Raw genomic sequence first — 21,646 nt, 5'->3', positions numbered from 1 at the left:
ACATTAGTCAGAGGGTGGTAAATCTGTGGAATTTGTTGCCACGAGCGGCTGTGGAGGCCAGGTCATTGGGTGTATTTAAGGCAGAGATTGATAGGTTCCTGATTAGTCAGGACATCAAAAGGAATGGGGTGAAAGCAGGGGAGTGGGGATGACTGGAAGAATTGGATCAGCCCATGATTGAATGGCGGAGCAGAGTCGATGGGCCGAATGGCCTACTTCTGCCCCTATATCTTATGGTCTAAAAGGTTAGCAGAATTCCATTAACGTATGTGAATTTTTTGTAGTTTGATATATTAAGACTGCTTCCAAAATACCTCTATTGCACTGAAAATTAATAACCGCAACTATTGGTATTGGTATATTATTGTCACGTGTACCAAGACTCAATGGAAAACTTGCTTGCATTCTGTTCGTACAGGTCAAATTATTACACTATTAATTGAGGCAGAATGACGTAAAACAATAATAATGCAGAATAAAGTGTAAAAGGTGCCAAGAAGTGCAACGAAGGTAAATGATAAAGTACAAGATCATAATGAGTTAGACTATTAGGTCAAGAGTCCATCTTATAGTCCAGGAGGTCCATTCAAGAGTCTGATAACGTGGGTAGAAGCTGTTCTTGAGCCTGTTGGGCATGCTTTCAGACTTTTGTATCTTCTGCCCGATGGGAGAGGAGAGAAGAGAGAACGTCGGGGTGGGTGGGGTCTTTGATTACGCTGGCTGCTTTACTGAGGAAATGAGAAGTATAGACAGAAGCTCAATAGGTCAGGCAGAATCTACGTGTCCAAAGAAGGGAGACCGGTTCTCATAATATACTGAGCTGTGTCCACAACTCTGCAGGTTCTTGTGATCCTGTGCAGAGCAGATGCCATGCCAGGCCATTATGCATCTAGACAGAATGTTTTCTATGCTGCATCTATAAGAACTGATAAGAGTCAATGGGGACATGCCAAATTTCTTCAGCCTACTGAGGCAGTACAGGTGTTGGTGTGCTTTCTTGGCTATGTATCAATATTCCTGGAGTAAGACAGGCTATTGATGATATTCGCACCAAGGAACTTGAATCTCTCAACCTCAACACCATTGATGTAGACAGGAGCATGTGCACCACACCCTTTTTAAATCAATGACCAACTTTTTTGTTTTGTTGACATTCAGGGAAATGTTGTTGTCATAACACCATGTCACTAAGCTATCTCCTTCCCGTACTCTAACTCATCACTATTTGCGATGTGGCTCACTGTGGAGATTATTGTTGGAGATAAAAGAGACTCCAGTTGCTGGAAAACTGGAACAATACACAAAGGAGCTGGAGTAACGTAGCAGGTCAGGCAGTATCTACAAAGAGAAAGGGCAGTTAATTTTTTCAGTAAAAACCCTTCATCAGGACTTACTTTATTAATCTTATTAATCTGATTATTATTAATTGTTAATAGATATTTTTAAGTTTCTCTCCTTTGAGCATCATCATTAAAACTGCTTCCCCCATGATCCATGCTATCAGAGAAATGGGAAGTAGTTCATGTTTTTCAGGTCTCACCAAGAACGTTATTGCTGGTGGGCAATGTGATGTAAAAGGCACAGGTTAGTAGAGGACATTTTCCTTGCCAATGTTTAGTCTAAGATCTACAATATTCTCTTATACATATGTTTCATTGAAGGCATTGCGGGTTGCTTGAAGCTCAGCTTTTGAACTTATGCAAATGTAAGCATTACTTACATAATGCATCTCAACTAATGAGATTTGAGTAGCTTTGTTCTGGCATATGAATTGCTGGAGGTTAACAACTTCACATTAATTCTTAGGATTAGTTTCACTCAGAATGTATGTAAAAGTCAGCTGTGAAGTCTCATTTGCTACATTTGGGAAGAGGAGAGCATTCAGAGATGTTACATTCGAGATCAAATTCAAGAGAGGAGACAAGTATAACTGTGGTAAGTACAGAAGGGGACTACAGAAAAAGTCATCACTAGGTCATTCTATGTCATTCTTACCCAAGCTCAATTGCTGCTTCACCTCACTGAGATATTCAGAGGCACAATAAGCATGATCTTCACCACGTAACAACTCCATGAAATGTGCAGAGAGCAACACCAACACCTCATGTTGCAATTTTTAATCTTACCAAAACCTTTGTTTCCATTAACCAAGACTGACTCTTTACAACCAATAGCTCAGAGAAACTTACCTCCATCTTATAAGACTATAAGACACAGGAGCAGACTTAGGCTGCTAGGCCCATCAAGTCTGCTCTGCCGTTTAATCATGGTTGATTTATGTATTTCCCCTTAAACCCATTCTCCTGCCTTTTCCCTGTAACTTTTGATGTCCTTACGAATCAAGAACCTATCAAACTCTGCTTTAATATGCTCAATGACTTGGCTCCCACAGCTGCCTGTGCCAATAAATTCGACAGGCTCATCACCATTTGACAAAACAAATTCCTCCATGACAACATTTAAGCTGTGACATTAACAAAATAACGATTTTCAGTGAGGACTTGTTTCAACTAAGTAGGCATGTTTGCACCAACACTTTTCGCAATCTTTCTAACTTTAGTGTTGCATCTCATGCCCAAAATATGAGGGGTGATTGATAAGTTTGTGGCCTAAGATAGAAGGAGTCAATTTTAGAAAACCTAGCACATTTATTTTTCAACATAGTCCCCTCCTACATTTACACACTTAGTCCAGCGGTCATGGAGCATACAGATCCCTTCTTTGTAGAAGTCAGCATCTTGGACCTCCAGAAAGTGGTCCACAGCAGGGGTAATTGATAAATTCATGGCCTAAGGTAGAAGGAGATGAGTTATTAAATTCAAGCTTTCTGCATTATCACTCAAAGAGATGAACTGCATGTGCATGTAACGAGAGCTATATAACTCATCTTCTTCTACCTTAGGCTACGCCACGAACTTACCAATCACCCCTGGTGTGGACCACTTTCTGAAGGTCCAAGACGCCGACTTCTACAAAGAAGGGATCTGTATGCTCCATGACCGCTGGACTAAGTGTGTAAATGTAGGAGGGGACTATGTTGAAAAATAAATGTGCTAGGTTTTCTAAAATTGACTCCTTCTACCTTAGGCCATGAACTTATCAATCACCCCTCGTAGAATTTCAATGGGATCTGGCCTATTCCTGATTATTGTAACTTCTTAATTACAGATATGGCCTTCTTAACTTCTTGTCAGTCAGGAATGACAAGAAGTTCGCTTTGTTCAAAGATCTCGTAAACTGTGACTCTGCTTTTGGCCCAGTTTGCTTTGAGATAAAATGCAGAGTATTTGTGCCAAAAGCAGAGTCACAATTTACGAGATCCTTGAACAACTCCTTCCATGAGTGTTGACTTGTCACCCATCCCTGATGAGTTTGCTGCCATTCCTGGCTTTCTTTAAAGAATGACCTAAGGTATTAAGGGCTTAGAAAAGGAATTTAAAACACTGGACAAACTGTAACATGTAATGGCAGTTGGTGAGTTGCTGAGAATCCTGTGCTGTCTTCATCTGTTCTATAGATCCAAGATACTCTGCCTTCACACTCTACAAAGCTGCTTTTCCCCCCTTGAAAGGCAGATACACTGTCCAATCCAGGAACAACTTATACTTGTGGTTAATTAACTTCTCAGTCAGTACCATCAAGTTAGTCCTGATTCTTCTTGGTAAAGAAGCCAGGAATTTCATAACAAGTGTCAGTTATGAAAGTCTTCAGGGCAGCCAAAAAGTTGTGGACACTTTGCAGCTGCTATATGTTATGAGTCAGAAGGTTACCCTGCAGCCACTTCAGAGATACATCTAAACAGATTATAAATATACAATATCTGATGCTGCAACTTTCAGGCAGTGGTTCATCACTCCGGGTGAAAAGATTTCTCCTCACCTCACTGCTAATCTGACCAATTATTTAAATCTGTACCCTCTTGCCTCATCATGGTTATTGACTTTTCATGGAAATACAAATTTCTTATCCTTTATTTTTGCATAATTATGTACCTCTCAGTGAATGGGTGGAGGTGGCAGCAGAAAGAAAGTCATGCAATCAGAGAAAATCACTTTCCATCAGATTATCTGAAGAGCTGCATTTGAATAACATCAAATCTCTGTCCAGCCTTGGGAGATGCACAGCACCCTCATATTTTACTATGAAAACCAACAATGCAACTTTTCCATAGTCCTCTGAACTGTGTGGGGTGAACTTTGTTTTAGAAAGCGAAGGCACTCAACTTACAGCTTTCAGGCCAGCAGACAAGATTTTTTTTTCATTTTTTTAATAAATCCCTTTTCGATAATTAAGAAATTAACTGGATTTAATGCCTGCACTTAATGCGCATTTTAGCATAGTGATACTTCATCCTCTAAGAAAAATAAGGTCTAAATCAAATTACTGCAGCACTATTATGAGATGCTTGTTTCTGGTCAGCAAAAAGAGCACTGAAACCTTACTTCTTATATTTTCTTCCGAAATAAAAGGAGATTATTCAGCCTGTTGAGTCTATACTGTCTCTTGGAGTATTTCCCATCAGTTCTATCGCCCTTGTAACAAATAAGTTGTTATTTCCCTTATTTCCGTGTATTTACATATTCCCTCTCATACTCACAACTCCCTGTAATGAGCTCTTCGGTCTTGCACGTGGAGCTGCAGAGTTCAGACTCTAAGGCTTTTACAGCACTAACAAGACTTGTTAATTGTTTAGAGTTCCTCGTTTTTTTTTCATTTTGCTTTTTGTTTAAACTTGTTAAGTTTATTTTGATAAGCTCGGGGATTCCATGGTACTTGTATTATTTAACTATTATTTAACCAGATTCCTGATTAGCACCAATTGCAGGGTCCAGGTTTTGAGAATGAAACACCGCGCAGTGTCTCTTGCCCAGGCCACCGATGTTCTATTGGAATTGTTATGAATACCTGTAAACTCTGGTCATCGACACTACATTCAAAGCTTTTTCCAGATCTAACTGTCCCCAGATCTCAAGATTCTCAAGGTCATCAAGTTTTTCCAATTTTCTCATGGCCTTCCATGTTTTGGAGGTTTATCCAATCTTCACCCTGTCCTGAGGTTCCCAAGCCTCTCTCAAGGTTCTTAAGTCTCTCTTGAGTTTCTTGACTTTTCAAGTCTCCCCAGGCTGTCAAGTGCTGTCCATAGAGATGGGAGTACTCTACTGAGCTCTGGGCTTGTGCGGGGAGCTGGACAGCATTGGGCTCTGAGGTTTTTACAGTACTTGAATTGGTTAATTGTTCTTTAGTAAGAGTTGTTAATTGTTTACAGTTCCTTTTGTTTTTTCTCACGTAACTCACTCTTTGTAATGTGGCGTACTGGTGATTTCTTTTTTAACTTGTTAATTTATTTTGATCCCGCTCCGGGATTCTGTGGTATTTGTATTACTTAAGCGGATGCTTAAATAACTAGAGCTCTAGTTTTGAGAATGTTACATCTCGAGATGTCACATGGCTGAACCACTGATGTTCTGTTGGAATTGTTATGAGTAACTTCTGGCTGGTGGCCCCACATTGGAATCTGTCTTTCCTCCGCACTTGGGTTCTGACATTGCCAGCACAGACTCCCACCTGGATTTTGTGCTACCCACCTAGACTAGGAGCAATTTACAACTATCAATTAACTTATCAGCATACCTTGGGATGTTATCAGAATTTGGAACACATGAGGGAAACCCACATAGTTATGTGGAGTGCGTGCACACTCCATACAGCCAGACCTTCCGGCAGGACTGAGACCAGTTGCTGCAGATACAAGGCAGCAGCACTAATTGCTGCACCATTGTGCTACCTGTTATTCCACTGCTAACCATGGAAGTTATCAGTAAATTTCTATTCCACAAATAAGTGCTCATGAGACAAATGTAGTATTGAAATTAGTCCATGGAAGTTGCACATTTGATTCTTAGTCTGCTATGGTTAGTTAGTCAAAATAGCCTGAGTGTTGCTCGTTAATTAGGGTGAGTGAAGTGGTAAAACATGCTCAAACATCTCACTACTTGATATAATTTAACTTTCTGCCTCCCATTTCTTCATTAGATCTCTGTAGCATTGTTACTGGTACTAAACTACACTCTGATCTGGACTAACACATTATGTGACTTTATAAATGATTATTTATTCTTCCTCAAACAGCATTTTGAAGTCTTTGTTCTTTTAAGAATGCCATACCAATAACAAGCCTCCTTGCAGGTCTTTCCTTTTGCAATCTTCTTAATTCAGCTGTTATTTATTCCAAAACAAATACTCCAAATTCAGTACTGAGCAAAAGTCTTTGGCACATATATATATATATATACTGTAACTAGGGTGCTTAAGACTTTTGCACAATACTGTAGTAATTTTATGTATTGCACTGTATTGCTGCCTTACAATGAACAAATTTCATGGCATTTGAGTAATGATAAACCTGCTTCTGATATGGGTCTCTATTATGGACTGAGAGTGGAAAAAGGGCAGGAAGAAGGGAATCATGGTTGGGAAAAGGGGAAAGGAGAGAGGAGGGATCGGAAAGCACCAGAGAGACATTCTATAATGATCAATAAACCAACTGTCTCAGGGCAGGGTGTATCCCCCTGCCCCCCGCCCCCAGAACTCCACTCTGCCACCTGTCCCACACCCCCTCCTGTGGCGCTATACTCTTGCTACTCCCAAAATCCTTTGCTCCTGCCAGATTTACAAACTCATTCTCCACTCCATGTTGACAAATACAATACAGTGCAAAGTGTTAGGCATCATAGCTATATATACAGACTGTATGTGCACAGTACTGTAGATCTTAGGGCCCTCTTTAAAACGTGTTCTCCTGCAACAAGTTTGAAAAAAATCCCCACTTCCTTCTTCTCCCTATCTCTCTTAGCATCACTGTGAAAGTAGCGTTTCATAGAACGTTTACCAATAGCATTTTAGACAGAATTATATCTAAGGAAAGATTTTTACCAAATTAATGAAAAATCAATCCAACCTCAAAACTCCACTAATGTGTGTAATGTATTAGTTAGAGTTAGATGCTACAAAATTCAATACTTTGGACAAAATGCTCACTTGGCAGCATGCCATTTATATATTATTCATCTTTCAGGTTAGTCTAAAATAAGGATTTTAACCCTTTATGTCTTTGAATGGTTCACAGCATTCTGGGAAAGACACAATTGCAATAAAGAAAGTGCAAGGAAGTTTGCAAAATTTTTGCCAGGACTGAAAATTTTGGCAATGAAGAGAAGTTGGATGGGCTGAATAGGAAGGGATTGTCTTCCATGGAACAGCAAAGGTTGAGGGAAGATTTATTGATAGAATAAATAGCAGCATTAATAGGAAAGGGTTAAAAAAAAAAGAACATGGACTTAAAGTAGTTGGTAAAAGTAACAGAGGGGTTTGACGAATATGCTTTTCAGCCAGAGATTGGTAATGGAGTTCACAGCCTGAATCAGCCACAAAGGTAGGAATCTTCATCACATTTAAAACATAAATAAGACCAGAAGACATAAGAGCAGAATTAAGCCATTCAGTCCATTGAGTCTGCTCTGCCATTCCATCATGGATGCCACTCAACCCCATACACCTGCTTTCTTGCCATATCCTTTGATACCGACCAGGAAATGATCAACCTCTGCCATAAATATATGTACAGACTTGGCCTCCACCACAATCTGTGGCAGAGCACTCCACAGATTCGCTACTCTCTGGCTAAAAATTTCCTCCTTACCTCTGTTTTAAAGGACTGCCCCTCAATTTTGAGGCTGTGCCTTCTAGTTCTGGATAACCCCACCGTAGGAAATATCCTCTCCACATCCACCCAACCTAGTCATTTCAACATTCGGTAGATTTCAATGAGATTGGCCCACATTCTTCTAAATTCCAGTGACTACAGTCCCAAAGCTGCCAAATGCTCCTTATATGTTAACCTGTTCATTCCCAAAATCATCCCCGTGAACCTCCTCTAGACTCCCTCCATTGACAACACATCCTTTCTCAAATATGTGCCCAAAATGGTTGACAATACTCAAGTGCAGCCTGATTCATGTCTTATAAAAGCTCAGCATTATCTCCTTGCCTTTATATTCTACTCCCATTGAAATAAATGCAAAGATTGCATTTGCCTTCCTTACCACAGACTCAACCTGTAAATTAACCTTCTGGGAGCCTTGCACGAGGTCTCCCAAGACCCTTTGCACCTCTAATGTTTGAACCTTCTCCCCATTTAGATAATAGTCCACAGTGTTGTTCCTTTTACCAAGATGCATTATCATACATTTCCTAACACTGCATTCCATCTTTCACTTTTTGTCTATTCTTCCAAATTATCGCATCGCTTTCTTAGCAATACCTACCCTTACACCAATCTTTGCATCATCCGCAAACTTGTCCACAAAGCCAGCATTCCATTATCTACAGAGAATGCTGGGGGAACACAGCAGGCCAGGCAGCATCTGGGAAGAGAGTACAGTGGACCAATACACACAAAATGCTGGAGGAAAACAACAGGCCAGGCAACATCTAGGAAAAGAGTACAGTCGACCTTAAAGAACCAGCAATTGAAAGTGTGGATCCGGAGGAGGATAAAGAAGCGTACCATTCCATTATAGGCGGCGGAGAGAGAATTCCAGATTTGTGGAAGTGACTGGGAAAGGGACACCATGTACCTCTTCATGGCGGAAAGCATGGCACGTGGAACGTGGTGGGAGAAGAAGGGGGAGAAGCAGTCAATTGAATGTGAGTTCCTGGGGTCCTCAGAGGGTTCAAATTGAGCAGCTTGAAAACAAATCTGGAAGCCGTGTGGCATTAGCTGGCATGAAGACACGTTCCCAGAAAGGATACATGGTTGTAGTAGTGGGTCTGGGTAAGCACGTGGTCAAAGAGTCAGAGAGCAGCGGGGATCGTAGAGAGGGAGCAGTGAGGGGGGTTTCACTGAACTCCCGTTCAAGGGATGATTTAAACTTCTTCAGGGTAGGCATCCCCGGAAGGGGCTTCACAGTGTCATAACCTGATCACAAACAAGAGAAAATCTGCAGTTGCTGGAAAGCTTGCAGCGTTGACTGTACTCTTCCTAGATGCTGCCTGGCCTGCTGAGTTTCTCCAGCATTTCATGTGTGTTGCTCAGATTTCCAGCATCTGCAGATTTTCTCTTGATTGTAGTTCCATTATCTAAATCATTGACAAACAATTTGAAAAGCAGCAGTCCCAATACTAACCCCTGAGGAACACCACTAATCACTGGCAGCCAACCAGAAAAGGCCCCCTTTATTCCTACTCCCTGCCTCCTGCCTGTCAGCTATTCTGCTATCCATGCCAGTATCTTTCCAGTAACGTCATAGGATTTTATCTTGTTAAGCACCCTCATGTGTGGCACCTTATCAAACGCGTTCTGAAAATCCAAGTAAATGACATCCACTGCCTTTCCTTTGTCCACCCTGCTTGTTACTTCTTCGAAGAATTCTAGCAGATTTGTCAAGTGAGGCTTCCCTTTACATAAAACATGTTCTTTGACTTATTTTATCATTAGTCTCCAAATACCTCGAAACCTCATCCTTAGTAATAGACTCAAACATTTTCCCAATCACTGAGGTTAGGCTAACTGGCCTATAATTTCCTTTCTTTTGCCTTCCTCCCTTCTTAAAGAGTGGAGTGACATTTGCAATCTTCTAGTCCTCTGGGACCACGCCAGAATCAAGTGATTCTTAAAAGATCATGACCAATGCATCCGTTATCTCTTCAGCAACCTCTCTCAGGACTCTGGGATGTAGTCCATCTGGCCCAGGTGATTTAACCACTTCAAGACCTCTGAGTGTGCTGAGCACTTTTTCTGTTGTAATAGCAATGGCACTCACTGTTGCTCCCTGACACTCACAGACCTCTGGCACACTGCTAGTGTCTTTCACTAAATGAATGATTACTTAATGAACTGAGACTTGGAGGTCTGGTCGAAGGGGGTGAGGGCACGGGGAGATTACTACCTGATGCGGGAAGTGCAATGTAGCTTTTTTAGACCTACATGGACATAATGCATTAATAACCTCCCTGTGTGTCCCAAATTTTCTCTCATTCAAAGATTTAGTAGCTCAATGGTTCAACTTAGAACATAGAACATAGAATGGTACAGCACAGTACAGGCCTTTCGGCCCACAATATTGTGCCGACCCTCAAACCCTGCCTCCCATATAAGCCCCCACTTAAATTCCTCCATATACCTGACTAGTGGTCTCTTAAACTTCACCAGTGTATCTGACTCCACCACTGACTCAGGCAGTGCATTTCACGCACCAACCACTCTCTGAGTAAAAAACCTTCCTCTAATATCCCCCTTGAACTTCCCATCCCTTACCTTAAAGCCATGTCCTCTTGTATTGAGCAGTGGTGCCCTGGGGAAGAGGTGCTGGCTATCCACTCTATCTATTCCTCTTATTGTCTTGTACACCTCTATCATGTCTCCTCTCATCCTCCTTCTCTCCAAAGAGTAAAGCCCTAGCTCCCTTAATCTCTGATCATAATGCATACTTTCTAAACCAGGCAGCACCCCGGTAAATCTCCTCTGTACCCTTTCCTATATCCTTCCTATAGTGAGGTGACCAGAACTGGACACAGTACTCCAAGTGTGGCCTAACCAGAGTTTTATAGAGCTGCATCATTACATCGCGACTCTTAAACTCTATCCCTCGACTTATGAAAGCTAACACCCCATAAGCTTTCTTAACTACCCTATCCACCTGTGAGGCAACTTTCAGAGATCTGTGGACATGTACCCCGAGATCCCTCTGCTCCTCCACACTACCAAGTATCCTGCCATTTACTTTGTACTCTGCCTTGGAATTTGTCCTTCCAAAGTGTACCACCTCACACTTCTCCAGGTTGAACTCCATCTGCCACTTCTCAGCCCACTCCTGCATCCTATCAATGTCCCTCTGCAATCTTTGACAATCCTCTACACTATCTACAACACCACCAACCTTTGTGTCGTCTGCAAACTTGCCAACCCACCCTTCTACCCCCACATCCAGGTCGTTAATAAATTCACGAAAAGTAGAGGTCCCAGAACAGATCCTTGTGGGACACCACTAGTCACAATCCTCCAATCTGAATGTACTCCCTCCACCACCACCCTCTGCCTTCTGCAGGCAAGCCAATTCTGGATCCACCTGGTCAAACTTCCCTGGATCCCATGCCTTCTAACTTTCCGAATAAGCCTACCGTGTGGAACCTTGTCAAATGCCTTACTAAAATCCATATAGATCACATCCACTGCACTACCCTCATCTATATGCCTTGTTGTGAAAAATTATACTTGTTCTTGAAGACTATTATCAAATGTCTAGGCCTGTATAAGTATAAGCATTGAGTATAAAACCAAAGAGGTTACACTAAGTCTTTGCATCCATCTAAGTATAATAACCAATTTGGACACTACTTTTGAGAAAAGGCATGAAGATCTTGGAGAATACATCTGAGATGTTCTCCTTCTTCTAAGAACAGGGGTTCCCTCCCTCGACTATTGATGATGCCTCACCCACATCTCTTTCCTGAACATCTGCACTCACCCCATCTTCCCACCGCTTTAACAGTGATAGAGTTCTTCTTGTCCTTACCTGTCATCCCATGCACCTCCGCATTCAACACATCTGCAACTTCTGCCATCTCCAAAGAGATCCTACCACTAAATATACCTTCATCTGCCCCACCTCTGCTTTCTGCATGTCCCTTCCTCTGCAATTCCCTTATCCATCCATTCTTTCCCACTAATATTCCACCTGATACTTATCCCTGCACGCAGCCTAAGTGCTACACCTGCCCATTCACCTTCTCCCTCACCTCCATTCAGGGTCCCAACAGTCCTTTCAGGTGAGGCAACATTCCACGTGCAAATCTGCTGGAGTCCTCTATTCTGTCCGGTGCTCTCAAAGCACCCTCCTCTACATTGGTGATACCCATTGTAAATTGGGGACAGACCACTCATCGAGCACCTTCGCTCCAACACCAGAAGCAGAACTTCCCGGTGCCCAAACATTTTAATTCCCATTCCCATTCCAAAATGTTGGTCTTGTGCCAAGGTGAGGTCACACTCTGGGTGGAGGAGCAACAGCTTACATTCTGTCTAAGTAGCCTCCAATCTGGTGGCATGAATATTGATTTCTACTTCAGGTAAAAAAAAAATTCCCTCTCCCTCCCCCCTTCCACTATACTCAACTTTGGCCTTGTACCTCTTCTCACCTGCCTATCGCTCCCTCCCTGGGTCTGCTCTCCTTCCCTTTCTCCTATTGTCCACTCTCCTCTCCTAACAGATTTCTTCTTCTACAGCCATTTACCTTTCCCACCCACTTGGTTTCACTTATTACCTTCCAGTTAGTCATTCCACCCCCCCAACCATTTTATTTTGCTGTCTTTCCCCTGTCCTTTTCAGTCCTGAAGAAGGGTCTTGAGCCAAAACGTCGACTGTTTATTCATTTCCATAGATGCTGCATGATCTGTTGAATTCCTCCAGCATGTTGTGCGTGTTGCTTTGGAGAATACTGTAGATAATTAGAAGAAACTTCCCAGGGCTGAAGATTACTTTTACATGGCTAGAGCAAAGAAACTGAAACTCTTCACATCAGCGAAGGCTGAGAAAAGATTTGACAGAAGAATTCAAATTATTGGCTGATTTAGATAAAATAAAGAAGAATTGTTTTCAAGGAGAACAAGGAAACGTTAACCAAGGAGATGTTAACCAGAGGAGATAAATTGATAGGCAAAGGAATCAGAGGCATGTGAGGATAAGCTTCCTTTGTAATTTCAAATACATTGATTGTTAGAAGGAGGGGAACAGACTTAATAATGTCTTTAAAAAGGGGAAATAGATCTATGCCTGAATGAGAATAAATGGAGGGAAAACATCTCCGCAGGATCCCACCACCAAGCACATCATTCCCTCACCCCTCCCAATGTTTCACTTTCTGCAGGGATCACTCCCTACACTACTCTGTTGTCCATTCATTCCTCCCCACAGATCCCCTTCCTGGAACTTATCCTTGCAAGTGGAATAAGTGCTCCTATGCCTCGTCCCTCACTGCCATTCAGGGCCCCAAACAGTCCTTCCACACTTCACCTCTGATTCTTTTGGGGTCATTTACTGCACCTGGTGTTCCTAGTGTGGCCTCCTGTATATTCTTGAGAACCAACATGGATTAGAAGACCTCTTTGCCAAGCATCTAGGGTCCGTTCATCAGAAATGCGGGATCTCATTTTAATTCTACTTCCCATTCCTATTCTGACATGTCAGTCCTTTGTCTCCTCTACTGCAGTAATGAGGCCACGCTAGGGTTGGCCTTATATTCTGGGTAGCCTCCAACCTGATAGCATGAACATTGATTTCTTGAACTTCTGATAATTGCACCCCCCCTTCACCATTCCCCATTCCTATTTTCCGCTCTCACCTTATCTCCTTACCTGCCCATCACCTCCCTCTGGTGCTCCTCCCACCCCCCCCCACCTTTCTTCCATGGCTTTCTGTCTTCTCCTATCGGATTCTCCCTTCTCCAGCCCGTTATCTTTTCACCAATTGACATCCGAGCTCTTTCCTTCACCCCTCCCTCTCTCAGTTTCACCTATCACCTACTACCTTATACTTCTTCCTACCCCCCCCCCCCAAACCACCTTCTTATCTTGACTTCTCATCTTTTTCCCTCAGTCTTAATGAAGGATCTCGGCCCAAAATGTTGACTGTTTGCCCTTTTCAATAGTTGTAGCTGGCCTGCTAAGCTCATCCAGCATTTTGTGTGTGTTGCTTGGATTTGCAGCATCTGCAGATTTTCCCTTGCTTGTGTTTCCTTTTCAAAATGGTTTTTTCACATTAAATAAACCAAATGACTTTATACTGTGATACTAAATTACAATCTTAGAATATGAAATAAAAATAATTTGCCAGCCTTAACAACATGCACAAATCTATAAATGAAATAAAAGAACATAAGAACTAGAAGCAGAGGTAGCCAGTACCCTCTCATCTCTGCTCCACATTCAGTGAGAACATGGCTGATTCTTTACCTTCAGCACAGGTGCATCACAAGCCTGCATGCCTAGCCCCATGCTCTACTTACTTCACAATTATGACTGTGTCACTAATGCCATACTCAAGTTTGCTAATGACGCCACTGTCATGGGAATCAAAGGTGGGGATGAATCAGCATACAGGAGGGAGATTGAAAATCTGGATGACAATAACCTCTCACTCGATGCCAGCAAGACCAAGGAGCTGATTATTGACTTCAGGAGAAGGAAACCAGAGATCCATGAGCTAGTTTCCATTGGGGGATCAGAGGTGGAGAGGCACAGCAACTTAGCAAATCCCTCGGAGTTATTATTGCAGAGAACCTGTCCTGGGCCCAGCATGTAAATACAATTACAAAGAAAGCACGGCAGCCCCTCTACTCACTTATGAGTTTGCCAAGATTCAGCATGACAAGTAAAGCTTTGACAAACTTCTATAAATGTGAAGTAGAGAGTATATTGACTAGTTGTATTACTGTCTGGTATGGAACCACCAATGCCCTTGAACAGAAAATCCTACAAAAGTAGTGGGTATGGCCCAGTCCCTCATGGGTAAAGCCTTCCCCACCAGTGAGCACATCTACATGAAACACTGTCACAGGAAAGCAGCATCCATCATCAGGGACCCCCACCAAGGAAGAGCTACCCTCTTCTTACTGCTGCCATCAGGACGAAGGTACAGGAGCCTCAGGACTCACACCACCAAGTTCAGGAACAGTTACTACCCCTTAACCATCAAGCTCTTGAACCAAAGGGTCCATCACTTGCCCCAACATTGAACTTTTCCCACAACCTATGGACTTCACTTTCATGGACTCTCCATTTCCTGTTCTCAATATTTATTGCTTATTTATTTATTATCATTATTTCTTCCTCTTTGTATTTGCATGGTTTGTTCTCATCTGCACTCTGGTTGAATGTCTAAATTGTGTGGTCTTTCACTGATTCTTTTACATTTATTATTCAATAAACTTATTAAGTATGCCCACTAGAAAATGAATCTCAGGGTTATAAATGGTGATGTATATGTATTTTGCTAATAAATTTACTTTGAACTTTGATACCACCTTCCTGCACGAACCGCACATTGCAGCATCTAGCTCACCAACTAACACCTGCAAAATTTGAATTACATAGTCTCATACCTGTTTAGCATGTCCAGCAGTATTATACTTCATTTGCATTCATTTTATGAAAGTCTTAATAATTAACTATGACACTGAAGATTTGTTCCTGTATCTGACTACTGAAAGTGTGGAATAAGAATTACTCATTGTCAGTTTTATTTGATTAGGTTTTTCTGTTTTTCACCCCTGGCTGATATGGACGGCTTCCCATCCAATATTTAACAAATATTTTTCACTTCAAAGTTCAAAGCTCAAAGTAAATTTATTATTAAAGTACATATATGTCAACATATACAACCCTGTGATTCATTTTCTTGCAGGCATACTCAATAAATGAATAAAAGAATTATAGTCACAATATAATGAATGGAAGACAGCACCAACGTGGGCATTCAACCAGTGTGCAAAAGACACCAAACTGAGCAAATACAAAAAGAAAGAAATAATAATAATAACAATAATAAAATAAGACCATAAGACCATAAAATATTGGACCAGAATTAGGCCACTTGGCCCATCGAGTCTGCTCCAGCATTTCATCATGATTGATCCAGTTTTCTTTCACCCCCAATCTCCTTCTTTCTCCCCCAAATCCCTTCATACCCTGACCAAACAAGAATCTATCTACCACTGCCTTAAATATACGTAAAGACTTGGCTTCCACAATTGCCTGTAGCAAAGAATTCACTATTCTCTGGCTAAAGAAACTCCTCCTCACCTCCATTCTAAAAGGATACTTCTCTATTCTGAGGCTCTGTCCTCTGGTATTAGACACTTCCACCATAGGAAACATCTTCCCTATATCCATCCTATCATGGCCTTTCACCATTTGATAGATTGCAATTAGGTCACCCCTCATTCTTCTGAATCCCAGTGAACACAGACCCAGAGCCATTAAACACTCTTCAAATTCTCGACAAGCCGTTCAATCCTGGAATCATTTTCCTAACCCTCCTTTGAACTTTCTCCAGTTTCAGCACAACCTTTCTAAGATAAGGAGCCCAAAGCTGCTCACAATACTCCAGGTGAGGCCTCACCTGTGCTTTATAAACTCTCAACTTCACATACCATACTTGGTATGGAAGTTGTCCTGTCCAAGACCAAAAGAAGCTGCAGAAGATCATGAACACGGCGCAGCATATCACACAAACCAATCTTCCGTCCATGGACTCACTTAACACCGCACGCTGTCGGAGCAGTGCTGCCAGGGTAATCAAGGACACGACCCACCCAGCCAACAAACTTTTCGTCCCTCTTCCCTCCAGGAGAAGGTCAGGAGCTTGAATACTCATATGGCCAGATTTGGGAACAGCTTCTTTCCAACTGTGATAAGACTGCTGAATGGATCCTGACCCGGATCTGGGCCGTACCCTCCAAATATCCAGACCTGCCTCTCGGCTTTTTTTGCACTACCTTACTTCCCATTTTTCTATTTTCTATTTATGATTTATAATTTACATTTTTAATATTTACTAATTTTAACTATTTTTAATAATTTTTAATATTTAATATTTGTAATCCAGGGAGTGTGAAGCGCAGAATCAAATATCGCTGTGATGATTGTAAGTTCTAGTACCAATTGTTTGGTGACAATAAAGTATAAAGTATATAAATTATACTTGCTTTTATATTATGATCCTCTTGAAACGAATGCTAACATCACATTTTAATTCCTCACCACAGATTCAACCTGCAAATGAACCTTTAGGAAATCCCGCAAAAGGACTTCCAAATCCCTTTGCACATCATATTTTTGTATTTTCTTTCCATTTAGAAAATAGCCAATCCTTTCATTTCTTTTACCAAAGTGCATTCCCATATACTTTCGACACTGTATTCCATCTGCCACTTCTTTGTCCATTTTCCTAATCTGCCTAAGTCCTTCTGTAGCCTTTCTATTTCTTCAAAACTACCTTCCCCTCTACCTACCTTCCTATCATCTGCAAACTTTGCAACAAAGCCATCAATTCTATCATCCAAATCATTGTCATATAATGTAAAAATGATTGGTCTCAGCACAGACCCCTGTGGAACACCACTGGTCACGAACAGCCAACCAGATAAGTCTCCCTTTATTTCCACTCTTTGCCTCCTGCCAATCAGCCACTACTTTATACATGCTAAAATCTTTCCTGTATTGTCATATGCTTAGAGCTTGTTAAGAAGCATCATGTGTGCTCCCCAGATTCCATCAGAACGTGGACTTTGCAATCGGGGGGAGAATGCGTTGGATCTTGTTTACACAAACACTCCCGATGTGTACCGGGTGGAGCCCTGCCCCCACCTCCGTTACTCAGACCACAGCTCTGTTATGCTAATCCCAGCATACAGACCGCTCGTCAGGTGCTTCAGACCAGTTCAGAAGCAGGTGAAAACCTGGCCAGCAGGAGGCATCTCTGCTCTCCAAGACTGCTTTGACACACTGACTGGCACATGTTCAGGGAGGCTGCAACCGATGGCGACTCTACCAATTTAGAGCAGTACACGGCATCAATGACTAGCTACATCAGCAAGTGCATTGATGACGTCACCGTGGCCAAGACCATCACTACACATGCTAACTAGAACCCATGGATGACCACGGAGGTGTGTGTGCTGCTGAGGACCCATGACTCCACCTTCAGAGCAGGTGACAAGGCAGCCCTAATAACAGCGAGGGCCAAGCTGTCCCGGGCCATCAGAGAGGCCAAGTGTGCACATGCCCAGTGAATCCACAGCCACCTCCAGGACAGCGGAGACACACGGCGCATGTGGAAGGGCATTCAGGACATCACCAACTACAGGAAAATAAAATCTTACTGTGCAGGTGATGCCTCCCTCCCAGATGCGCTGAACAACTTCTATGCTCGGTTTGAGGCAGATAATGACATGGCGGCAAGGAAGACCTCCCCTCCTCCAAATGACCAGGTGCCATGTCCTTCCATGGCCGATATGAGGAGAACCCTGTGCAGGGTTAACCCACAGAAGACTGCTGGACCAGACAATATTCCTGGCAGAGTGCTTAGAGGATGTGCAAACCAGCTAGCAGATATTCTCATTGACATCTTCAACATCTCCCTGAGCAGCGTCATCATTCCTACATGCTTCAAGGCCGCCACCATCGTCCCCATGCCGAAGAAGTCTTCAGCATCCTGCCTCAATGATTACTGTCCCGTTGCACTCACATCCATCATCATGAAGTGTTTCAAGCGGTTTGTCATGAGGCACATCAAGACCTTGCTGCCCCCCTCAATGGACCCCCTGCAGTTTACGTACCGTCCCAACCGTTCAACAGACGACTCCATTGCCATCACCCTCCACCTGGCCCTAACCCACCTGGACAAAAAAGACACGTACGTTCGAATGCTGTTCATAGACTTCAGTTCAGCATTCAACACAATCATTCCTCAGAAAGTGAATGGAAAGCTGAGCCTACAGGGCCTGAACACCTCCCTCTGCAACTGGATCCTAGACTTCCTGACTGGGAGACCTCAGTCAGTCGGGATTGGAAGCAGCATCTCCAACACCATCACACTGAGCACGGGGGGCTCCCCAGGGCTGTGTGCTCAGTCCACTGCTGTTCACTCTGCTGACCCACAACTGTGCTGCAACACACAGCTCAAACCACATCATCAAGTTCACCGATGACACGACCGTGGTGGGTCTCATCAGCAAGAACAATGAGTCAGCATACAGAGAGGAGGTGCAGCAACTTACAGATTGGTGCAGAGCCAACAACCTGTCTCTGAATGTAAACAAAACTAAAGAGATGGTTGTTGACCTCAGGAGGACACGGAGCGACCACTCTCCGCTAAACATCGACGACTCCTCTGTAGAGATCGTTCAGAGCACCAAATTTCTTGGTGTTCACTTGGCAGAGTATCTCACCTGGTCCCTCAACACTAGCTCCATAGCAAAAAAAGCCCAGCAGCGTCTCTACTTTCTGCGAAGGCTGAGAAAAGTCCATCTCCCACCCCCACTCCCCATCCTCACCACATTCTACAGAGGTTGTATTGAGAACATCCTGAGCAGCTGCATCACGGCCTGGTTCGGAAATTGTACCATCTCGGATCGCAAGACCCTGCAGCGGATAGTGAGGTCAGCTGAGAAGATCATCGGGGTCTCTCTTCCCGCCATCACAGACATTTACACCACACGCTGCATCCGTAAAGCAAACAGCATTATGAAGGACCCCACGCACCCCTCATACAAACTCTTCTCCCTCCTGCCATCTGGTAAAAGGCACCAAAGCATTTGGGCTGTCACGACCAGACTATGTAACAGTTTCTTCCCCCAAGCCATCAGACTCCTCAATACCCAGAGCCTGGCTTGACACCAACCTACTGCCCTCTACTGTGACTATTGTCTTGTTTATTATTTATTATTATTTATTGTAGTGCCTGCACTGTTTTGTGCACTTTATGCAGTCCTGGATAGGTCTGTAGTCTAGTGTAGTTTTTGTGTTTTTTCTTACGTAGTTCAATGTAGTTTTTGTATTGTTTCATGCACCATGGTCCAGTTGTGGTTGAAATGACAATAAAAGTGACCTGACTGGGAGATGCAGTGGATGTTGTATATTTGGATTTTCAGAAGGCGTTTGACAAGGTGCCACACATGAGGCTACTTAACAAGATAAGAGCCCATGGAATTACGGGAAAGTTACATAGGTGGATAGAGTGTTGGCTGATTGGCAGGAAACAGAGAGTGGGAATAAAGGGATCCTATTCTGGTTGGCTGCCGGTTACCAGTGGTGTTCCACAGGGATCAGTGTTGGGGCCGCTTCTTTTTACATTGTACATCAACGATTTGGATTATGGAATAGATGGCTTTGTGGCTAAGTTTGCTGATGATATGAAGATAGGTGGAGGGGCCGGTAGTGCTGAGGAAACGGACAGTCTGCAGAGAGACTTGGATAGATTGGAAGAATGGGCAGAGAAGTGGCAAATGAAGTACAATGTTGGAAAGTGTATGGTTATGCACTTTGGCAGAAAAAATAAACGGGCAGACTATTATTTAAATGGGGAAAGAATTCAAAGTTCTGAGATGCAACGGGACTTGGGAGTCCTCGTACAGGATTCCCTTAAAGTTAACCTCCAGGTTGAGTCAGTAGTGAAGAAGGCGAATACAATGTTGGCATTCATTTCTAGAGGAATAGAGTATAGGAGCAGGGATGTGATGTTGAGGCTGTATAAGGCGCTGGTGAGACCTCACTTGGAGTACTGTGGGCAGTTTTGGTCTCCTTATCTAAGAAAGGATATGCTGACGTTGGAGAGGGTACAGAGAAGATTCACGAGAATGATTCCGGGAATGAGAGGGTTAACATATGAGGAACGTTTGTCCGCTCTTGGACTGTATTCCTTGGAATTTAGAAGAATGAGGAGAGACCTCATAGAAACATTTCGAATGTTAAAAGGCATGAACAGAGTGGATGTGGCAAAGTTGTTTCCCATGATGGGGGAGTCTAGGACGAGAGGGCATGACTTCAGGATTGAAGGGCGCCCTTTCAGAACAGAAATGTGAAGAAATTTTTTTTAGTTAGAGGGTGGTGAATCTATGGAATTTGTTGCCACGGGCAGCAGTGGAGGCCAAGTCATTGGGCGTATTTAAGGCAGAGATTGATAGGTATCTGAGTAGCAAGGGCATCAAAGGTTATGGTGAGAAGGCGGGGCAGTGGGACTAAATAGGATAAAATGGATCAGCTCATGATAAAATGGTGGAGCAGACTCGATGGGCCGAATGGCCTATTTCTGCTCCTTTGTCTTATGGTCTTATGGACTTGACTTGACTTGACTTGAACGTGTTAAAGACCTGAAAATCCAAGTGTGCAACATCAACCAAATCTCCTTTGTCTATCCTGCATGTTATTCCTTCAAAGCATTTCAACTGATTTGTCAGGCAAGATTTTCCCTTCAGGAAACCATGCTGACTATAGTCCATTTTATCGTGTGCCCCCAAGTATCCTGAGACCTAATCCTTAACAATCGACTCCAACATCTTCCCAACCACTGAGGTCAGACTAACTGGCCAGTAATTTCCTTTTTGCTGCCTCCCTCCCTTCTTGAAGAGTGGAGTGAAAATTTTCAATTTTCCAGTCTTCCAGAAACATTCCAGAATCTAGTGCTTCTTGAAAAATTCTTATTAGTGCCACCACAATCTCTTTCAGAACCCTGAGATGTGAACCATAAGGTCCAGGTGACATCAATCTTCAGACTTTTCATTTTCCCGAGAGCTTCTCCCTTGTATTAGAAACTTCACACACTTCATGACCCCTGATACCTGGAACTTCCACCATACTGTTAGTGTCTTCCACAATGAAGACTGATGCAAAATACTTATTCAGTTTGTCCACCATTACTTTGTCTCCCATTACTACCCCTACAGCATCGTTCCCAGCAGTCCAATATCCACTCTCACCTCTCTTTTACACTTTATGTATCTGAAGAAACTTTTGGTATCCTCTTTAATATTATTAGCTAGCTTACTTTCATATTCCATCTGTATTTTTCTTAATGAATTTTTAGTTGCCTTCT

Source organism: Mobula birostris, chromosome 1 (assembly GCF_030028105.1).
Source record: "Mobula birostris isolate sMobBir1 chromosome 1, sMobBir1.hap1, whole genome shotgun sequence".
In the NCBI taxonomy this organism is placed as follows: Eukaryota; Metazoa; Chordata; class Chondrichthyes; order Myliobatiformes; family Myliobatidae; genus Mobula; species Mobula birostris.
The sequence above is the reverse complement of the archived record's forward strand: the minus strand, read 5'-3'. Positions refer to the sequence as shown.